This window comes from Taudactylus pleione, unplaced genomic scaffold, assembly GCF_031769625.1.
Source record: "Taudactylus pleione unplaced genomic scaffold, aTauple2 ptg000214l, whole genome shotgun sequence".
Lineage (NCBI taxonomy): Eukaryota > Metazoa > Chordata > Amphibia > Anura > Myobatrachidae > Taudactylus > Taudactylus pleione.
In genome coordinates this window covers 2,233,725-2,253,964 of record NW_028284616.1, presented here as the reverse complement: position 1 = coordinate 2,253,964, position 20,240 = coordinate 2,233,725, and positions in this window count along the sequence as shown.

Sequence of the window (20,240 nt, the reverse complement as noted above, 5' to 3'; positions counted from 1 at the left end):
GCCTCTCTTAAATTCAGAGGGACGGCCCTGATTCAGAGCGAGCGCTCTGTCAGAGCGTCCGGCTCTGAATCAGGGCCTAAGTGCAAGCACCCTCCTCTCTGGCAGCGCAGCAGATTCTAGCTTGGTGTGCATGCACGACTCTTCGGGAAAATGGCTGCCACACCTTATTCCTGGGGACATCGGTAATGCTCATGCGCGAGTCACCAGGAAAATGGACGCCGCCAGCACTCTGGAGACTACGGACAGGTAAGTATGATGATAAAAGGGTGCAGGGAATGTGGTGTGGGCCCATGTACACAGAGCACCCTGCACCTTTTATAGATACGCCATTGGTCAAAGGGCTGTTATATGCATTTTTGTAAAATAGAAAATAATGTTATAAAGCAAGTGTTTTTTGACAAAATAAATGTTCTACTTAAATTGGGGGTTGATAAAAATACCTATAAGTATATATTTTTTACATTTAATTACACTTTTGAAAACCCTTCAAAATGTGGAATATCATGGCTAATTGAATTCCCCCCACAGCTTTGTTTATTAAATAATATGATAATTTGATGCTACTGTATGCACTTACAGTTATCAGTGTTGCATTGAGCTTAATCGGAGCTTGTGGGTGAAGATCATCAAAATCCTTTAGCTCTTAAATAATAAATAGGCAAATCAGTAAAGTCTCAATAAAGTTTGTGTATTAAGGTAGTATATACTATACATAGCTCACAATCACTTGGGTTATTAGTTTGATTCCCAACCAGGACCCTATCTGTATGGAGTTTGTTTGTCCTCCCCTATAATTTATTTGTCAACTGAATAAAATGTACTATTTAACATTTATACAAACAAGGAGTTAGGTTGGCACCAGGTGAATTTGCTGTGGCTAGGGAGAAATACAATATGCTCTATAATGGATATGGAATGTGAAAGGGATATATCAAGCTCTGCTAAACTGTACTCTTAGCACAAACTTGATATATTGTGGTTAAATTGGATCATTCTGGTGGTTTGTGAGGTAATAATAGATATAATATAATTGTAATCCTAACCAGAGAACAGATTTTTACTCACTTGTCAAATGAGCCAGACATAAATGTCCATCCAATCTTTCAGTTAATAAAATAATTTATTAATATGTAAGTGATGCCATATGTGTCCTAAATAAAAACAACTTAAAAACATCCAATATGCATAATTACAAATGAGTGTGTGGATTTCAATATAAAATACAGTTCAGTTATACAAATTCCAATAATATTCAAAAATATTTAAAATAAAATAAATATTGGAACAGCCTGAGAAACAGATCAGTTCTATGATACATGTAGTTGCTTTTGAATCAAGACATATTTGTAATTTTTTTACCTTTTACCTTTTTATTTGATTTTATGCTTTATGTTATACTACAGTGCATTTGGAAAGTATTCACAGCATTTCACTTTTTCCACATTTTGTTATGTTGCAGTCGTATTCCAAAATGGAATAAATTCATTTTTGTCCTCAAAATTCTACACACAATACCCCATAATGACAACGTGTAAAAAGTTTTTTTGAGATTTTTGCAAATTAAATAAAAAAAAAACTAGGAAATCACACGTACATAAGTATTCACAGCCTTTGCTCAATACTTTGTTGTTGCAACTTTGGTAGCAATTACAGCCTCAAGTCTTTTTGAATATGATGTAACAAGCTTGGCACACCTATCTTTGGGCAGTTTCGCCCATTCCTCTTTGCACCACCTCTCAAGCTCCATCAGGTTTGATGGGAAGCTTTGTTGCACAGCCATTTTCAGATCTCTCCATAGATGTTCAATCGGATTCAAGTGTGGGCTCTGGCTGGGCCACTCAAAGACATTCACAGAGTTATCCTGAAGTCACCCCTTTGATATCTTGGCTGTGTGCTTAGGGTAGTTGTCCTGCTGAAAGATGAATGGTCGCCCCAGTCTGAGGTCATGAGGGCTCTGGTGCAGGTTTTCATCCAGGATGTCTCTGTACATTGCTGCATTCATCTTTAACTCTATCCTGACTAGTCTCCCAATTCCTGCTGTTGAAAAAAATCCCCACAGCATGATGCTGTCACCACTGTAGGGATGGTATTGACCTGGTGATGAGCAGTGCCTGGTTTCCTCCAAACATAACGCCTGGCAGTGACACCAAAGAGTTCAATCTTTGTCTCATCAGACCAGAAAATTTTGTTTCTCATGGTCTGAGAGTCCTTCAGGTGCATTTTGGCAAACTCCAGGTGGGCTGCCATTTGCTTTTTACTAAGGAGCGGCTTCCCTCTGGCCACTCTACCATACAGGCCTGATTGGTGGATTGCTGCAGAGATGGTTGTCCTTCTGGAAGGCTCTCCTCTCTCCATAGAGGAATGCTGTAGCTCTGACAGAGTGACCATCGGGTTCTTGGTCACCTCCCTGACTAGGGCCCTTCTCCCCCGATTGCTCAATTTAGATGGCCAGCCAACTCTAGGAAGAGTCCTGGTGGTTCCAAACTTCATCCCTTTACGGATGATGAAGGCCACTGTGCTCATTGGGACCTTCAATGCAACATATATTTTTCTGTACCCTTCCCCAGATTTGTGCCTCAAGACAATCCTGTCTTGGAGGACTACAGATAATTCCTTGGACTTCATGCTTGGTTTGTGCTCTGACATGCACTGTCAAGTGTGGGACCTTATATAGACAGGTGTATGCCTTCAAAATCATGTTCAATCAACTGAATTTACCACAGTTGGACTCAAATTAAGCTGTAGGAACTTCTCAAGGATGATCAGTGGAAACAGGATGCACCTTAACTCAGTTTAGACGGCCGGCCAACTCTAGGAAGAGTCCTGGTGGTTCCAAACATCTTCCATTTATTGATGATGGAGGCCACTGTGGTCATTGGGACCTTCAAAGCAGCAGATATTTTTCTATACCCTTCCACAGACTTGTGCCTGTCAAGTGTGGGACCTTATATAGACAGGTGTATCCCTTTCAAAATCATGTCCAAACAACTGAATTTACCACAGGTAGACTCCAATTCAGCTGTAGGAACATCTGAAGGATGATTAGTGGAAACAATATGCACCTGAGCTCAATTTTGAGCTTCATGGCAAAGGCTGTGAATACTTACAGTCAGGTGCATAAATATTGGGACATTGACAGAATTTTCATATTTTGGCCTCTATTCACCACCACAATGGCTTTGAAATGAAACAAACAAGATGTGCTTTAACTGCAGACTTTCAGATTTAATTTGAGGGTAATTACATCCAAATCAGGTGAATGGTGTAGGAATTACAACAGTTTCTATATGTGCCTCCCACTTTTTAAGGGGCCGAAAAGTAATGGGACAAACTAAACAATCCTTAATCTAACTTTCATTTTTTAATACTTTGTTGCAAATCCTTTGCAGGCAATAACAGCCTGAAGTCTGGAACGCATAGACATCACCAGACTCTGGGTATCATCCCTGGTGATGCTCCGCCAGGCCTCTACTGCAAATGTCTTCAGTTCCTGCTTGTTCTTGGGGCATTTTCTCTTCAGTTTTGTCTTCATCAAGTGAAATGCATGCTCAATCGGATTCAGGTCAGGGGATTGACTTGGCCATTGCATAACATTCCACTTTTTAGCCTTAAAAAACTGTTTAATTGCTTTTGCAGTATGCTTCGGGTCATTGTCCATCTGTGAAGCACCGTCCAATGAGTTCTGAAGCATTTGACTGAATATGAGCATATAATATTGCCTGAAACACATCAGAATTCATTCTGCTGCTTTTGTCAGCAGTCACATCATCAATAAATACAAGGGAACCAGTTCCATTGGCAGCCATACATGCCCACGCCATGACACTACCACCACCATGCTTCACTGATGAGGTGGTATGTTTTGGATCATGAGCAGTTCCTTTCCTTCTCCATACTCTTCTCTTCCCATCACTCTGGTACAAGTTAATCTTTGTCTCATCTGTCCATAGGATGTTGTTCCAGAATTGTAATGGCTTTTTTAGATGTTGTTTGGCAAACTCTAATCTGGTCTTCCTGTTTTTTAGGCTCATCAATGGTTTACATCTTGTGGTGAACCATCTGTATTCACTCTTGTGAAGTCTTCTCTTGATTGTTGACTTTGACACATATACACCTACCTCCTGGAGAGTGTTCTTGATTTGGCCAACTGTTGTAAAGGGGTTTTTCTTCACCAGAGAAATAATTATTTTGTCATCCACCACAGTTGTTTTCCGTGGTCTTCCACGTCTTTTGGTGTTGCTGAGCTCTCTGGTGAGTTCTTTATTTTTAAAAATGTTCCAAACAGTTGATATGGCCACAGCTAATGTTTTTGCTCTCTCTCTGATGGGATTGTTTTGATTTTTCAGCCTAATGATGGCTTGCTTCATTGACAGTGACAGCTCTTTGGATCTCATATTGAGAGTCGACAGCAACTGATTCCAAATGCAAATGTCACACCTAGAATCAATTCCAGACCGTTTACCTGCTTAATTGATAATGAAATAATGAGGGAATAGCCAACACCTGTCCATGAAATAGCTTTTGAGTTGATAGTCCCATTACTTTTGGCCCCTTAAAAAGTGGGAGGCACATATAGAAACCGTTGTAATTCCTACACCGTTCACCTGATTTGGATGTAATTACCCTCAAATTAAATCTGAAAGTCTGCAGTTAAAGCACATCTTGTTTGTTTCATTTCAAAGCCATTGAGGTGGTGAATAGAGGCCAAAATATGAAAATTCTGTCAATGTCCCAATATTTATGCACCTGAATGTATCAATCTCTACATAGTGTAAAATAAACTCCATCATTGTGATATCTTTAATGGTTTAGGCAGCGTAAGCCAAGAAAGCATATTGACGTACCTTTTTTTCATTGACTTGCTTCACTAAAAGAGCCACTGCTCAGTTCCCTTTTGTCATACATTAATGTTTCCTACACCTAAACCTTATGCAACAAATGCTCTATAGAATAGCGAAAACTGCATCAAAATCCGTCCAGTCGTTCTCGAGATTAGCCTGAACAAACAGACAGATGCTTACAAGGGACCATTTTTTGGTATAAGATATAGATAGTAATTAGATAGACAAAGTCTAGGTAGACACCAGATATTAGACAGATAATAGGACGACGGGGACAAAAGTTCAATAGAGACAAAAGGTCGACACACAAAAGGTCAACATGTCAGAAAGGTCGACAGGTACAAATGGTCGAAATGGTCAAAAGGTCGACACAAAAATGGTAGGCACATTTTTTTTTTATAGCCCTAATCTTTACCCTAACCCTCCACTTAGTGTCTAATCCTAACCCTCTCTCCTGGTGCCTAACCCTATCAGTTGGGGTAGGTGCCTGACCCTATCCGTCCCTTCTAGTGCCTAACCCTCTGGTGAGTTCTTTATTTTTAAAAATGTTCCAAACAGTTGATATGGCCACAGCTAATGTTTTTGCTCTCTCTCTGATGGGATTGTTTTGATTTTTCAGCCTAATGATGGCTTGCTTCATTGACAGTGACAGCTCTTTGGATCTCATATTGAGAGTCGACAGCAACTGATTCCAAATGCAAATGTCACACCTAGAATCAATTCCAGACCTTTTACCTGCTTAATTGATAATGAAATAATGAGGGAATAGCCCACACCTGTCCATGAAATAGCTTTTGAGTTGGCCCCTTAAAAAGTGGGAGGCACATATAGAAACCGTTGTAATTCCTACACCGTTCACCTGATTTGGATGTAATTACCCTCAAATTAAATCTGAAAGTCTGCAGTTAAAGCACATCTTGTTTGTTTCATTTCAAAGCCATTGTGGTGGTGAATAGAGGCCAAAATATGAAAATTCTGTAAATGTCCCAATATTTATGCACCTGACTGTATGTAGTATCCAGTTTCTTCCTGTTTACCTGTTTACCGATACAAAATGTCAGTTTTAGCCCTTTTTTTACTGTTCGTATTTCATTTATGTGAAAAACAATTCTTTAATTTCAAACGAATCTAACTCCCGGTAAGAGTCTTCTTTGGCATGACAATAAATAAAGTACAGGGACAGACACTTAACGTGGCTGGAGTTGACCTCAGTGGAGACTGTTTTGCACATGGACAACTTTACGTGGCCCTTTTGCGTGTCACATCAAAATGAATAAAAACTAAGGGCCTCATTCAGACCCACTCGCAAGCGGCTGTCCGCTCGCAAGAGGGTCGATGGTGTGCACTGCGCATGTGCACGACGGAGGGAGCTCCGTCGTGCGCATGCGCCAGACGCGACGAGTGAAGGACTTTCCTTCGCTCGTTGTGTCTGATCAAAGGGGGCGTGCTGTCGATGTTGATTGACAGCACGCCCCCTTTGGTGGGCGTGCCGGGGGCGTGCCAGCCAGACGGAGGCGTTCCCAAGGGAACGCCTACCGTCAGAAGCCGGCCCCACTGACATCACTAGTGATGTCAGTGGGAGTGATTTTGGCTCTGATATAGCCAAAATCACTCCAGGGCTTGTGGTCGAAAACCCCGACCACAGGCTTCTGGTCGCACTGGCGATGGTCGCGATGGTCAAGACCATCGCGACCATCATCCTGCACGCTCGTATGTGCTGTGGGTGGTGAACCACAGCTATACGAGCGTCCAGGAGGACGCTCCATTTTTATGGAGGACGGCCCTCATTCAGAGCGAGCGCTCTGCTCAGAGCGTCCGGCTCTGAATGAGGGCCTAAATCTTTTCATGTTGACATCAGGAAGAAAAATGTAGTCTATAAGGCAGTCTTATAAGACCTCGGTTAAAAAATACTATCTCTGTAAATTCAAAATTGCTCCTGTGTGAAGCTGGGGTGGGTCGCTAGTTCTTAGCTCCAGATAAATGGAAACAATAGCTGATTATTGTTTTTATCAGTGTAAAAATGTCATAAGAAAAATAAAAAGATCTTAGTTATCCCTGCAGTGGGGTTGTCAATTATAAATATGTTCCTAAACCTCACTATTGTAATTTTCATTAATACATTAAAAATAATCTGATGTTGAGTGAATTTCTAATTTATTTTATAAATACGTTAGTTTCAAAAAATGATTTCATTATGTGTTTTTTTCAGGCATTTGCAGACTGTTGACTAACAATAAAACTACATCAAAATAACAAATGTTATACATAATATGTCAAGGATTTCATTATATTGCCTTAGATATTCACAGTTAAAAACTGTAAAGATCTCTTGATGATGGCAGAATATTAACGCAATGTGGATTGTATCCCAATTTGCAGTTAATTGGATAAGCCCTACTAAAGTATAAAATCAGGCATTCGGGCAAATTCTGCTTTTCAAGGCAGCTCTTCTACTTCCTAAAACCCAACTTTCAGCTCAACAACCAGCATAGTATAGTGAGTGGAGTAAACGCAGAGGGAAGTTGGCAAAGAAAATAACCTTGTCACAGGTGGCACAATACTAAAAGCCGGAGAGATGGGTTACCCATATGGGCTGTTGGCCACTACCTCACCTCTTCCCACAATTTTCCAAGTAGCTTCAAGTATATATTACTTTTAAGTGAAATTGTGTTCCGATCAGGTAGCTCGGGGAAGGGGCCTGGCCAAATTGTGGTAGGTGTGGCCATGCCCCCTATGGGAGGGGGGCGCTGTAAGCCCAAATTCAGGGGAGGGGACTCGATCAGTGTGATCGCTCCACCCCAAAAGCAGAGGAGCCTGCTGCTGCTGCTTGGCAGCGAGCAGTCTCCCACTGCAGCCCAGCACAGGCACTGTCAGATAAGAGGGAGGAGGGGGTATGGGGGGCAGCATCAGACCTGGGCCTCCGCCGGACCCCTCCAGCAAGCTTGGGCCCGGGTAATTAGTACACGCTGCCCCTCTCATGGTGCCCCTGGTTCCAATATCTCTATCACTCTATAATAAACAACTGCTTGTTGTGTGTATTTCATATTTGAATAAAGTAGGTCTGATTCTGAGATGCATGCTAGTCAACAGCATTGCATGCTGGGAAATAAATGCAGATCTTCACCTGTATTAAGTGTTGGTCACATCAATGCATGTCAAAGTGGCCATTATTAGTATCAGCACGTGTTTCACCAATCTTATCATAGGTACAATAGATCCATCTGAAATCAGACAGTTCCCAGCATACACTAACCTGAACAACCTACAATTATTCTGCCTACATGCACACGACACGTCTTGGAACACTTAGCCTATGTGCAAATGTCTAGTTGTGCTACAGTACATTATACCAACTCAGCCAAAAATTAAGTTGTGGCTAAAATGCATGCAAATCTCAATCAGTCCCTGTGTGTTCATCTGCAAATATGATTGAAAATCATGACTACAGATAATATACAGTATATAAATCATTTTCAGTTCATTTGTTTTTTTTTGTCTTTTATTTTTATAATTGAGTTTACTAGCTGCCATGATGAAATTTTTCTTCAGCATAATTAATCTCATTTAAATAGGTTAACAGAGAAGGTGAACATGATTAGAATATGAAAGCAATGATTCATACAGTACTTTGTCATTAATAATTTATGGACTACATTGGTCTAAAACATAGCATAGACTTTTCTACAAAAGCACAAGATGTCTTCATATTGTCTAAAAAAACTGCTTGCAAATTCTCAGAAATCCAAGAAACTGAAGATGACCCTGTTTTTGTGATTTCCTTATTTTATATTCAGTTACAGTGAAGTTTTATATTCAGCAAGTTGCGGTAACTCAGCCTCTACATGCACAGTAATTATTCATTGAAAATGTTATCACAAAAATCTTAAGGTGTCTAATTAAGCAATGCATCACTATGCAAAGCATTAGAAAAATGAAAGATAAGAGCTGAAATACACATATGCTGTAAATGACATTGATATAAACAGTCAAGGTTAATCCGTACAATTACTATTGCACAGGAAAGTTCATTTATATATTTTTTCAACAGTTCACTTTGGTTATATTTTTTAATTATTATTGGAAATTATTTTATACATTGTTTATGCAACGATAAGTGCACTACCATATAAACAATATTGTATTGTTATCAGGGACCCCGAAGGGGCCCGTGTGCAGCATGCCCTCTCCTTTGAGTAGCCTCCCCCGATCCTCAGCCGTACTTCTTATCTCGGGTGGCAAGTGGATCCTTGCTCCTTCGCAACACAATCTTCCCAGTTATGTTCACGAAGATGGCACATGTGCATAGGCAGGAGAATGCTTCATGCAAGGAGCATTAATTGAGGTAGCACAGTAGTGCACTCCATATATCAACAGGGGGAACTGATGGCCAGTCCCACCTGCTGCAGCTGCAGAGATCAGCCAAACAGTGCTTGGGTGTCAACTACGTTGCCCTACGTGCACTTGCGTTTCCGGCGCATGCACCCCAAAGTACTGTTTACATGGCATTCTGCAGCACCATTTCGGCAGTGGTGTCAGCAGTCACAGACAGCAACATCACTGCTAGGGTGCCAGAGCAGGAAGAGGAAATCCATTCTGCATATCTGCAGAATAATTTTCACTTATTAAAAGCTGGGGAACGGACAGCATGGTCACATAGGATGTGACCGTGCCAGCAAAAGCTCAGCTGGCTGCAGTCACATCTCATGCAACCATTTTATCCTGTTTTTTTGTTGGTGCCTTTCCCCGTTAGCATGCCTCATCCCCGCTGTTCTCTCCCCTGGCCAGCTCTACAAGTTTGTTTGGTCGCTTATGTCCCCAGTTGCTGAGGCATCCTGCAATGCTGCGGCTCACTTCATCTATGCACAGATGGAGATGGAGCAGCCACATGGCCATCGTGAAAGGCATTCCATGGTTGGCAGCTGAGCTCAGTGGCAGTGACAATGGAGTCACTAGCTGTGATTCTGAGATATATGCAGGAAGCATGAGTAAGTAGCCTCACTGCGCCAGAAGGCATGCAGGTTCTAAGCCTGGTAAGGAATGAGACTGGGAGTTATGAAAGGAGCTGGATAACTCCCGGGGATTACAGTGCTGTAGGTGCCAAACCAAGGCATGTGGCCTTTTTGGGCTCCCTTGCTGGGAATAGATTACAGCAGGGTCTTAGGTGCAAGAGGTGTAGCTTACACTGAACTCTTTTCCTTAGTTAGGTACTTACCATTATTTTTCAGAGTTCAGGCCAGTTTGGTTAGGTCTGAGGGGTTGTTGGCTGATTTGAATTTACCTGCTTCTGTCACCATTGCAGCATCTTCTGCAGTACTGCAAGCCAGACCATCCATTCTGCGGACTCCTCGTTTTTCTTCTGGATCAATAGCTGTTCCTTCCATCATGCCTCAGCCAAAATGAATTTCTGTTTTTTTTTCTCCTGTTTCTACTGTATCTGTCACTCCATCTGTCCCTTTTCAGGCTCACTTTGCAACTCCTGCTCATTATCAGGGCCGGCAACAGAAATCTTGGGGTCCAATGCGCTGATGTATCTGGGGCCTCCACCTCTCCACCACCACCCCTGACCCCGCCACCCTCAACCCCACAACCACACATCCCTCCCCTGCATGTATGATATGTGATGCATGATAATGTTAATTGAATGATATGCCAGCCTTTAAATAAAGTAAAAATACACTAAAACTTACTACACTGTCTCTCAGTCACTGATGATGCAGGCGGCCGTACTTTTTCTGCCGTCTCTTCCAAAGTCTTCTTGTTGACAGTGCTGTGGATGCCTCAGGGGTAGGAGGGATTGTGTCTGCAGCCAGCCATCCTAAATCCTCAGCCTCTCATCACCATCCCCAGCCCTCATTACCTTCCTCAGCCCAAACGCTCCTCATCATCTTCCTCAGCCTCAGACCCTCATTAACATCCTCAGCCCTCATTAGAATTCTCAGCCCTCATCACTTTCCTCAGCCTCAAACTCTCATCACCATCCTCAGCTCAAAAGCCCTTCATCACCTTCCTCAGCCTCATGCCCTCATCAACATCCTTAGACCCTCATCACCATTCTCAGCTCTCAGCACCATCCTCATCCCCGATTACCATCCTCAATGACAGCCCCCATCACCATCACCTTCCTCATCTCCCAGGCCCTCATTAATGCAGCCTGCCAAGTCTGCATAGCAGGGATGATGTGTGGCAATGTCGCCGACTGCAAGGTCATGCCCGGACCAAGTCATGTCTGAGCTGCCTGGAAGAGTCCAGCTCTATCAGACAGGCTACAAGGGAGCTGCACAGTGGATATGGGTGACGGCCGTGACTGCACAGTGCCCATTATGGGGTGGCACCCTTGTGTGGCTGCTCAACTGGAACGGGCCTTGAGCAAGAGTAGTGAGTCCATTTACACAGACATAGACGATATATCACATTTGTACCTCAGTGGCTGCTATTGAGAACTTATAATCAGGGATACTCCTTTCCCTTCCAGAAATATTAATTGAAAAATCACGCAATATGTTCTCAGTGCTAACTTGAGACAATTCTTTTAGACTATGATTAATAGTATAATTCTATAATGCTATATGGATAAAGTACAATCTGTACTTATCAGATCAAGAAAACTTCTTTATTGTGTAAAAACTCAGTAAAGCACAAAAAAGGACGGTAATAAATAGTTATATAAGTAAAGACAATTGTTCCTAATACCGGTACACTTAAATCGCAGAAGACAGAACCACATACGTTAAAAAAATTATATAATAAAAAATGAAAAATATCTGTAATGAGCTGCAGGAGTCAATGTCCGCAATGTGTTTACTTCCAAAGGAAAAAAAACAGTCTTTATACATCAAAAGCCATGTGCTGTATGAGTCAATATCCACCAAGTGCTTACTTCCAGTATGCAAGTGCAGGTATCCATCACTCACCCCCGTGGGTTCGGTTCTAGGATAGTGGGTCCAGGTTAGGAGGGGCTTCCCCTGGTATTCTTCCTGCTGGCCATCTCGCTCTCTGTCCTGTTCAGGCTGGAGTGATGGATGAGATGTTCCGATGTCTGCCGGCAGACTGAACCATGCTATGCTTCAGCAGCGTGTGATCGGTTGTTACGCAATCGACTAGTTTCACCTTACAGGCTTCCTCAGGAAGGAGCACTGAGTCCACAGCCCTGTTTTGTGCTCCTCTGAAGCTTGGGGCCCCTCTGGAACTTGGGGCTCAGTACGGGTAACCTTGGTCCCCCCTGTCACCAGGTCTGCCCAAGCCCTGGCCCAGTTCGACTTGGAACCCCTAAGTTCAGATGTGTTCGTATTCCAGAAATCCGAACCTGCACATCTCTAATAAATAAGAATCATCACACAGTGGTAATAGATTGTATCATACCAAATACCAACTTAAAGGTGTATGTTACAAGCATTTAAAAGGCTCCATTCCCTAATTTATTCCTGGTCTTTAAAGGGGTTGGGTATGAAATGCCGATGGCCAGGAAGCCGTCTGACAAAATCCTGATGCTGCAAGCCCGAACGCTGAAGATCCCGACTGGGGCTGGTAAGTACCCTAACCCTCCCCTCTCCCCCCCTAACCCTCCCTTAGTGGTTCCTAACCCTAACCTCCCACTGGTGGTGTCTAACCGTAACCTCCCCACAGGGGTGCCTAAACCTACCCCCCCTCCCCGCACCCTATACTTAAACCTCCCGGGGTGGTGTCTAATCCTAAATCACCCCAAGAGTCCCTAAACCTAACCTTCCCCCCCCCGCGGCTAAGACCTAATACTGCCTGGCTTACCTTTGTATGGGAAGCCATCTGTCTCGATTTCAGCCTCAGGATTTAGACGGGTGTCGGGATTTCGATGACTGTCTATAGTCCTGCATCTGTATTTAGACGCTGGTATTTAGTCAGACGGCCTCCCAGCCGTCAACATTTTGACCGTATTCCCTTTAAAGTGCTGAAGTGCTAATAAGGGTGTCTGGTGAGATCATCCATCAATTCCAAAAGCCGTCTGACGTGAGCATAATACTGAAGGAAGGTATCATACCTACAGAGTTCCCTTAGTAATACCTCAATCACCAATACCAATTCCTCTACAACTAACAGCTTGGTCTATGATGGCTTCAACAGTTTAGCTTAGCAACTGGAAAAGCTGGTGCATTAGATGTAGCCTCTTTAGCAGCTACACACCAAGCTCTGTACCAGGGGCTCTCACAAACCAAAGGAATCGAAATCCTTGCTTGGTTAAACTGGATTTCCTTGTAGCTTGTAGAACATTTACTGCTCTCTGTTGCCTCTTCTTATACTGACAAAATACAATAACCCCAGGCTCCAGTGTGGGATCAGCTGCTTTCTAGCTCAGAGCATCTCTCGAGGCCCGGAATAATACACAATGGCCTGGATAGGATGATTAAATCAGGTTGGTAGATTTAGGTAATTTGGTTTTCAATTGAAGACAGTTACATTACTGATTGAGATTTATATTTAGCTAGAGATTTGTCCTCATACACTTAGCGCCTATATGCTATATGGCACGAGGTGCCCGTCTCGACTGTGCTGCTAAGAGGTTTAGCATACCATATTTTTCTTTGCATCACAGGTGCAGCGAATCACCACTCATTGGCCCTCATTCAGAGGCGGTCGGAGGATGCAAGCGGTTGCTCAGAAACTGGGCGGCCGCTTGCATCCTGACCGGCCGCCTCTGTTTCGGTCGTTAGGCTGTGGGTTTACACCCACAGCTCTAACGACCGCTAGGGTGATGGTCGCGATGGTCATAGACCATTGGGGCTTACGACGAGACCCTAGGGTAGGATCTCACTTGTCGTAAGCCCCGGAGAGCTTCTGGCTCTGTCAGAGCCGGAAGCTCTCCACTGACATCACTAGTGATGTCAGTGGGGCCTCCTCCAAACGGCAGGCGTTCCCATGGGAATGCCTCCATTTGGGCTGCCACCCCCCCGGCCCTCCTTCCAAACGGGGAGAGCTGTCAATCAACATCAACAGCTTACCCCCTTTGGAAAGAGACCCGCTACGACCGGCGCTGTCGGTCGTAGCGGGACTCACGCATGCGCACAAAGGAGCCGGCTCCCTCGTGTGCATGTGCACTGGACAAACATCGAGGCGTCCGTGCGGTCGTAGACCGTACGGCTGCCTCTGAATAAAGCCCATAGTGTACTAGAGAAGCTGTGCTACGACTTTAACCACACATGAATTAGTTTTAAACATATACAAAGTCGCAGAGGAAGCACAATGTAACCTGGCATTAGAAAAAGCCTGGGCCGCTACATCACAGCACTTCGTATACAGGTACAGACTCATTCCCACACAGATGCACCAATGTTGCACATCCCCTTGATCAGTGGAATCTTGAAAAGTAGTTTTTTCCAGTAATTTTATTTATGTAAATAAGATGCACATTTTGAGCGAGAAAGATGCTCAGCGTGGCCGAGTTGCCCGGGCCCAGATGTGCAGAGAGGGGCTATTTGACGCTATTGAAGCAGGACCTCCTGTGGATATATAAACAAGGGCTAGCTCTGAATACACAGTAGATCTGTTTGACTTGGCCAATTAATATATTTATCAATGTATTGTTTCTAAATCTGGGTACACATCTAACAGATATATCTGCAGATGGTGGTTGTTCATACACACTGAACAGCCATCATCTGTCTTCTGGCTGTGGGTCCCGCTGGCCTTTAGAGCAGAGGCCGTGGGTCCCGCCCCTTCCCCACGGCCTCTGCTGCAAATGTACAGGCGTTCTTCCGACCACTGCAGATATATTGGGCATCGGCTGTGCAGCACAGTCGTCATGATATGTCTATGAATGTTCGTCGTTCACAGACATGTCTTCTGTACACATTGGCTGATGGGCACAAGATATATTAGTCGATCAATTGATCGCCCAATATAGAGTATCTGCCAGTAAATGCCCTCTTTTGACTAAGGTCCTAAAGACAGACCTGTAATAAATTTACCTATGACATCTCTTAGTTATGGTATATGTATACTGTAATACTGTAACACAGGAACTATACATGATGGCTGAATAACACTACCTTAGATTGTAAGGTCTTTCGAGCAGGGCCCTCTTGCCTCATGTACTTCTCCTTTCTCTTACTTATACTATCACATACTCCCTACAATGGCACCTATCCCTTGGTTGCTGTCACCCTGCTGCTTATTTGAGTGTTATGATTGCGGGTGCAGTAATGTTTATAAGTCATGTCATTGTTTTGTACTGTAAGTCATTGTTTTGTACTGTAAGTCACTGTTTTCTTGTTTTGCTCAATTTTATGGCACTGTGGAACCTTTCTATTGTAAGTCACTGTTTTGTACTGTAAGTCACTGTTTTCTTGTTTTGCTGTATAGGGCCTTGCTGAACCCTTGTGGTGAGCAGAATACATAGGACATTAATGACAATAGTCACGCATCTGCGATGCAACAGAATAATATAAGCCAAAATGACAAAGGGGCCTATTCATCATCACTTAAATTCTACAAAAGCATATGAAAATTAACATTTTCACCTGCAATTGTAGAAATTAAGTTATCTGAACATTCATCAAAAGGGTAAAGCAGAAGATATCGCAGATATCTCCTGTATACCTTTCTCTTGCGGAATGGCTCGCTGTCCCCATACACTAGTATGGGGACAGAATTCGTCAAGCTCCGAAAATATAATATTTTTGGAGTTTGACTGTGAGAGCATTCGCCATCTTCAGATGGTGTTTGCTCCCGCTTGCTACAAGCAACCTGTTCCTTCCCTATCCTTTCGAATCCTTCCGCCCCTGTCCAGCTCCTTCCGCCGGACGTCGGGGTTCTTGTAGGTCACGCATGGGCACTTGTGTCGCTGTTCCGTAAGGAGTAGTGAAAACATTCACCGCTCCAAAAGGAGCAGTGAAAAATTTTCAGATCAGCTGTCTCCACGCCGAAGCAATGATTAATTGCTCCGGTGCTCACAGTGAGAACAAATGTTAATTATCGTGGTCTGTTCGGACCCTGATAATTAACATAATGAATAGACCCCAAAGTCTCTATAAAATACCAGGATAAGTAGGGTGATTGTACCAAGTACAATAACCAAGCTTTTTTAGATAATACATTGGTTTATTGCTTCAAACCCTTAACAACCTTGTATAGCTTACTTCATTAAACTAATAAATAACAACACAGACAACAAGAGCTTGGCTAAAAGGTCACAGCTTTTATTTATAATTAATTAACCTAACCAGGGTGGCAAGAGACGCTGCAGACTCATTTCCAGCTTTTACCTCACTCGAATACTCGGGGAACAACTGACACGTCCCCCCTCAAGACGCACTAACTATGCGAGAGTCTCACTTCCCCTCTGGGCCAATCCGAGACGCTTACGCACTGAAGAGCGCCCGGGTCCCCCCGCACGGAGAAGGACAAATTTGCCAGGTTCATCGAAGGCAAGTGCTCCCACAAAGTTATCTTACGCCACATAAAGCCACTGAGCTGCAGCGTACTCCTGCCAAAGCCAGACTCCAAAGGAAACTGGCCCGCCACCCAAAATGACCGAGCACCAGAAAACAAGTCCTTATTCTTCACAAAAGGTCAATTAAGATGCCTTCCGACCAAACATAAAATTCAAAGTTGCTTCGCCAACAAAAAGCTATGACACAGAACCAAGCTACTCAGCGACACAGCAGAAATGGCTACTGAACATTCAACCTGTCATTGACACCCATGCTTACATACTGCTCTCAACATCCAAAAACAAGTCACCCAATTAGTCTACACAAAAATCCTATCCGGTCATATATTTCCAACCAAACTCTCACCACAAACAATTAACTCCATCTTCGAAATGCACCACGTCATTGCTCACGACCGGCAAGCCCACTCACCAAGCACCTGATGTGGCCTCCAAGGACACTGCAAATCAAGCACGAAACTCACATACAAAACTTGCACACCTTTCTACTATCTGTCACCCATAAAACAAGAAAAACGCTGTGTAACCAAACCATGGTGCTCCAGCCCAACGATAAAGAGCGACCTACAAGCCAACCATACTGTCAACTGCAGCAATTCCTGTGAACATCAAAATTCTGTACCATGAGCACTTTACCAAACCCAACCATCCCGACACAACTTTGAGAAGACCACATAGCAATTACCTAGCAGGGATACATAAAAGGGGAAAACAAGTAACCCGAGTGAAGAGGAAAAAAACTAAAAAACCTACCCGTGAACCAAATTGGGTCAGATCAAGGCTCCCGGGAGGAAAAATGAAAAAATCCCTTCACAACCCCCCAATTGTTGAATGCTAGTCGTTCAACGATTGGCTGGTAAACAACGTTTCAGGTTGGCGCTGGGTGCGCAACTACTACCTGTCACAACATACAAGTCTCATAATCAGCTCACTTAGAAACCTCTAAAATCTGCATGTACGCGCGAGATGTCCCTTTTAATGCTGCACCAATAACTACCCCAATTTAAAAGACTTAAGTACCAAAAAATAGAATCATACAATCCGAACCCAACCAAAAACTTTGTCCTAACTGTAGTAGCTGAAATTTGGAAAGCAGTATAAGATTGTGATGTAAAGAACCATTGTGACCCATCAGCAGGGAGCCCCCACTATAATGTACCGAAAGGTGTACCGGGTAAATAAATATCAGGATGCTGAACAAGAAAACTATCTACCTTTTGCCGTGTACAAAAACTGGTTGAGTAAATTGTATGTGTTATAAAATAGAGGACACATGTACGCAGGAGACCCCCCTCTATACGCTACCACCTGTATAATGCATGACAGTAATTCTTACCCCGTAATCTACTAAGACAAAATATTTAAAAAACACAAAACTTGACCTGAAGATACTTTATTGACAGCCAACAACTGTCACCACCTAAAACGCCTCAAACTTTTTTATCCAAAACAGGAACAAACGGAAGAGATGCCTGAATCACACCAAAAACCCCCCTAAACAATAAACCTCTTATAACCGCTGCATGTCATTGGAACACCAAGGGACGGCGCAAACGGGGAAACTCAAAACCAACCTGTATAACATAGCAACAATAAATTGACTTCAAACTTGCAATAGATGAGAGCCCCGCCGGCGCTGCCGCCAGGCAGTCCCTGGACCTACCCTGTTCTAATGGATCCAAACAAAGGAGCAAAGCAAATATCCTAAGACATAACCTCTGAAGATGGCTGAGCCAATAAGCTCATAAATCCCGCCAGCCTAGCTATTACATACGTAGCATCCTTGTGATGAGAAGCCGCAGCGCCAACTGTAAGTTAAAACATGAAATTCGACAATGAAATGAACAAAATTTACCAACCCAGGAATGCAAAACGAAAATTGAAGATGCCTATGTTTGTTGATGGTATGAACCCACAAAATCTATTGCACCATGAATAAAGGGACGAAAAATTGCCGTCACCAGACCATAGAACCAAAGCAGACAATTGGGAACAGCTCAAAACAGCAACAAAATAGCTAGTCAGACCTACTTACGCCAAAACCGAAACCCAGTAGCCCGTTTACATGAGCAACTGGAAAACTCACAAAAACTTAAAAGATGCCGACGCAGATAAAAGGAGGTCCGAACATACGACAATATTGACTGCCCCTGTGTAGTGCCGGCATGAACACATTCATGCAAAAGAAATTGGATTACCCGACATAAGTGCAGGAAACCTCCCGCCCGCAGGCAAACATTTAATTGCTAATAAACCTGAAACTCACTGAAGCCCCATGCATTACACCGCCTCCGAGTGCAAAACAACAAACGAAAAGCCACCCTGAATAACGTAACCTGAAACTCATAAAAAACTAAGACTGTGGATCAAAACAAAAACTAGTCAAATGTATAAACTGGTATGAAGGACCTACGGGGATGGTATAATTAACTGACAACACAATATATAGGATATCGCCCTGTATAGGAATGAATGCTGTACGAACCATAACTAACTCCCAACCTAGGGCGCAAACCTTAGTAATAAATTCTGACATAATGCAAACTACGGGTTGTTCTGTAAAGGAGGCGCTATACAAACGTACCCGGAAAAATGAATGAAACCTACAACCACAACAAAATTAAACTGACCAAGTAGCTGTAATTACCAAGAAAAAAGCTGCAAAGCTGAGCCTAACTAGCTCTAATGGAGCTAAAACCTTAAGTCAGGGGCTAAAAAACCCCTCTCTACACGTCGGCAGTACTTGGCTAGGAACTAACCTGCGCTAAGACGAAGGAGGAGAAACACGACAGTCCAACCTACGAGGGCAACGGGAAATTGACAGGCGAAAATTCAGACTAACGCCGCCTACAAACCAGGTTTCCCCACAGTTAGAAGAGGTTATTAGTGGCGTCCCAGTGACCAAGGAGGGGTAGACGCTGCTGCGACACCTATAAACAAAACCTATTTTACCCCCAAAAGGCACAACCACCCTACTGTCGTGTTTCCGCTTGCATTGGGCATAAAACTCACCCCCTGCACATTTTTGTGCCAGGGAATCATGTCAATCACAAAACCGATGTTTTAATAAAATTACCCATGCTCCATACTACGCTCGCCAAAATAGCTCCTGGCAAAGCTGAGTATGTCCTACAACCAAAATCTTATATTTATAAGAATTGCGATACTAATCTATGTAACCCGATTCTACCCTATGACCTACCATAATGACCGAGAAAATGAAGCAAATATACTTCTGCGCGTATTTTACCCCTGATCAATATTTGCAAAGCGCACAGAAAAAGGGCTTCAACATGTGCAGTATACTTGAAGCCTAACTCCCATAACCTGCATCATCAGCCTGCTTGAAAGTATTGCCTGACCCCTTGCTTAACTGTTGCACCACCCTCCTGTCAATCTTTTGCGGGCACACCAGGTAAACGGAAAATAATTGACAAACTGAAGTCTTGCAAAAATTGTGACATAATCATACTCACTAGGACCAGGTGGTCCAAGAAACTTCCTCTACCACATTTTCATGCGGGGTAACTGCTGGCTCGACCGCCGGGGCCACCTCGACTCGCACAGGACCATCACCATCAGCTGTACAAGCCACCGATGTCACAACATCACCAATATCACGAGAACCGCTTCATCGGCGACTAAACGCGGAAGAGCCACTGGATCGAAACCCGGGGCCATTTCCACGTGCACTGGAACAGAAGCTGCACAAACTCCTGCATCATCTTGAGGAACCATCGCTGAGACCAGCTGACCTGAAATTTAAAGCAGAGAGGTGAGGCATGGGGGGGAGGGGGCAGGGGTTGCAGGAGCAGGGGTGCATGTGGGGGATTACAGGGTAACAACAGGGGGTGGGGGGATGATGGATGAAAATGGAAAATAAGGGACTGGGAGAAGGTACATAAAAAAGGGGCAGGGTCCCAATTAAAGAAAATTACATGCAGGCAGGAAAGAAGGTAAAAGGAGAAATGTCCTGAGGC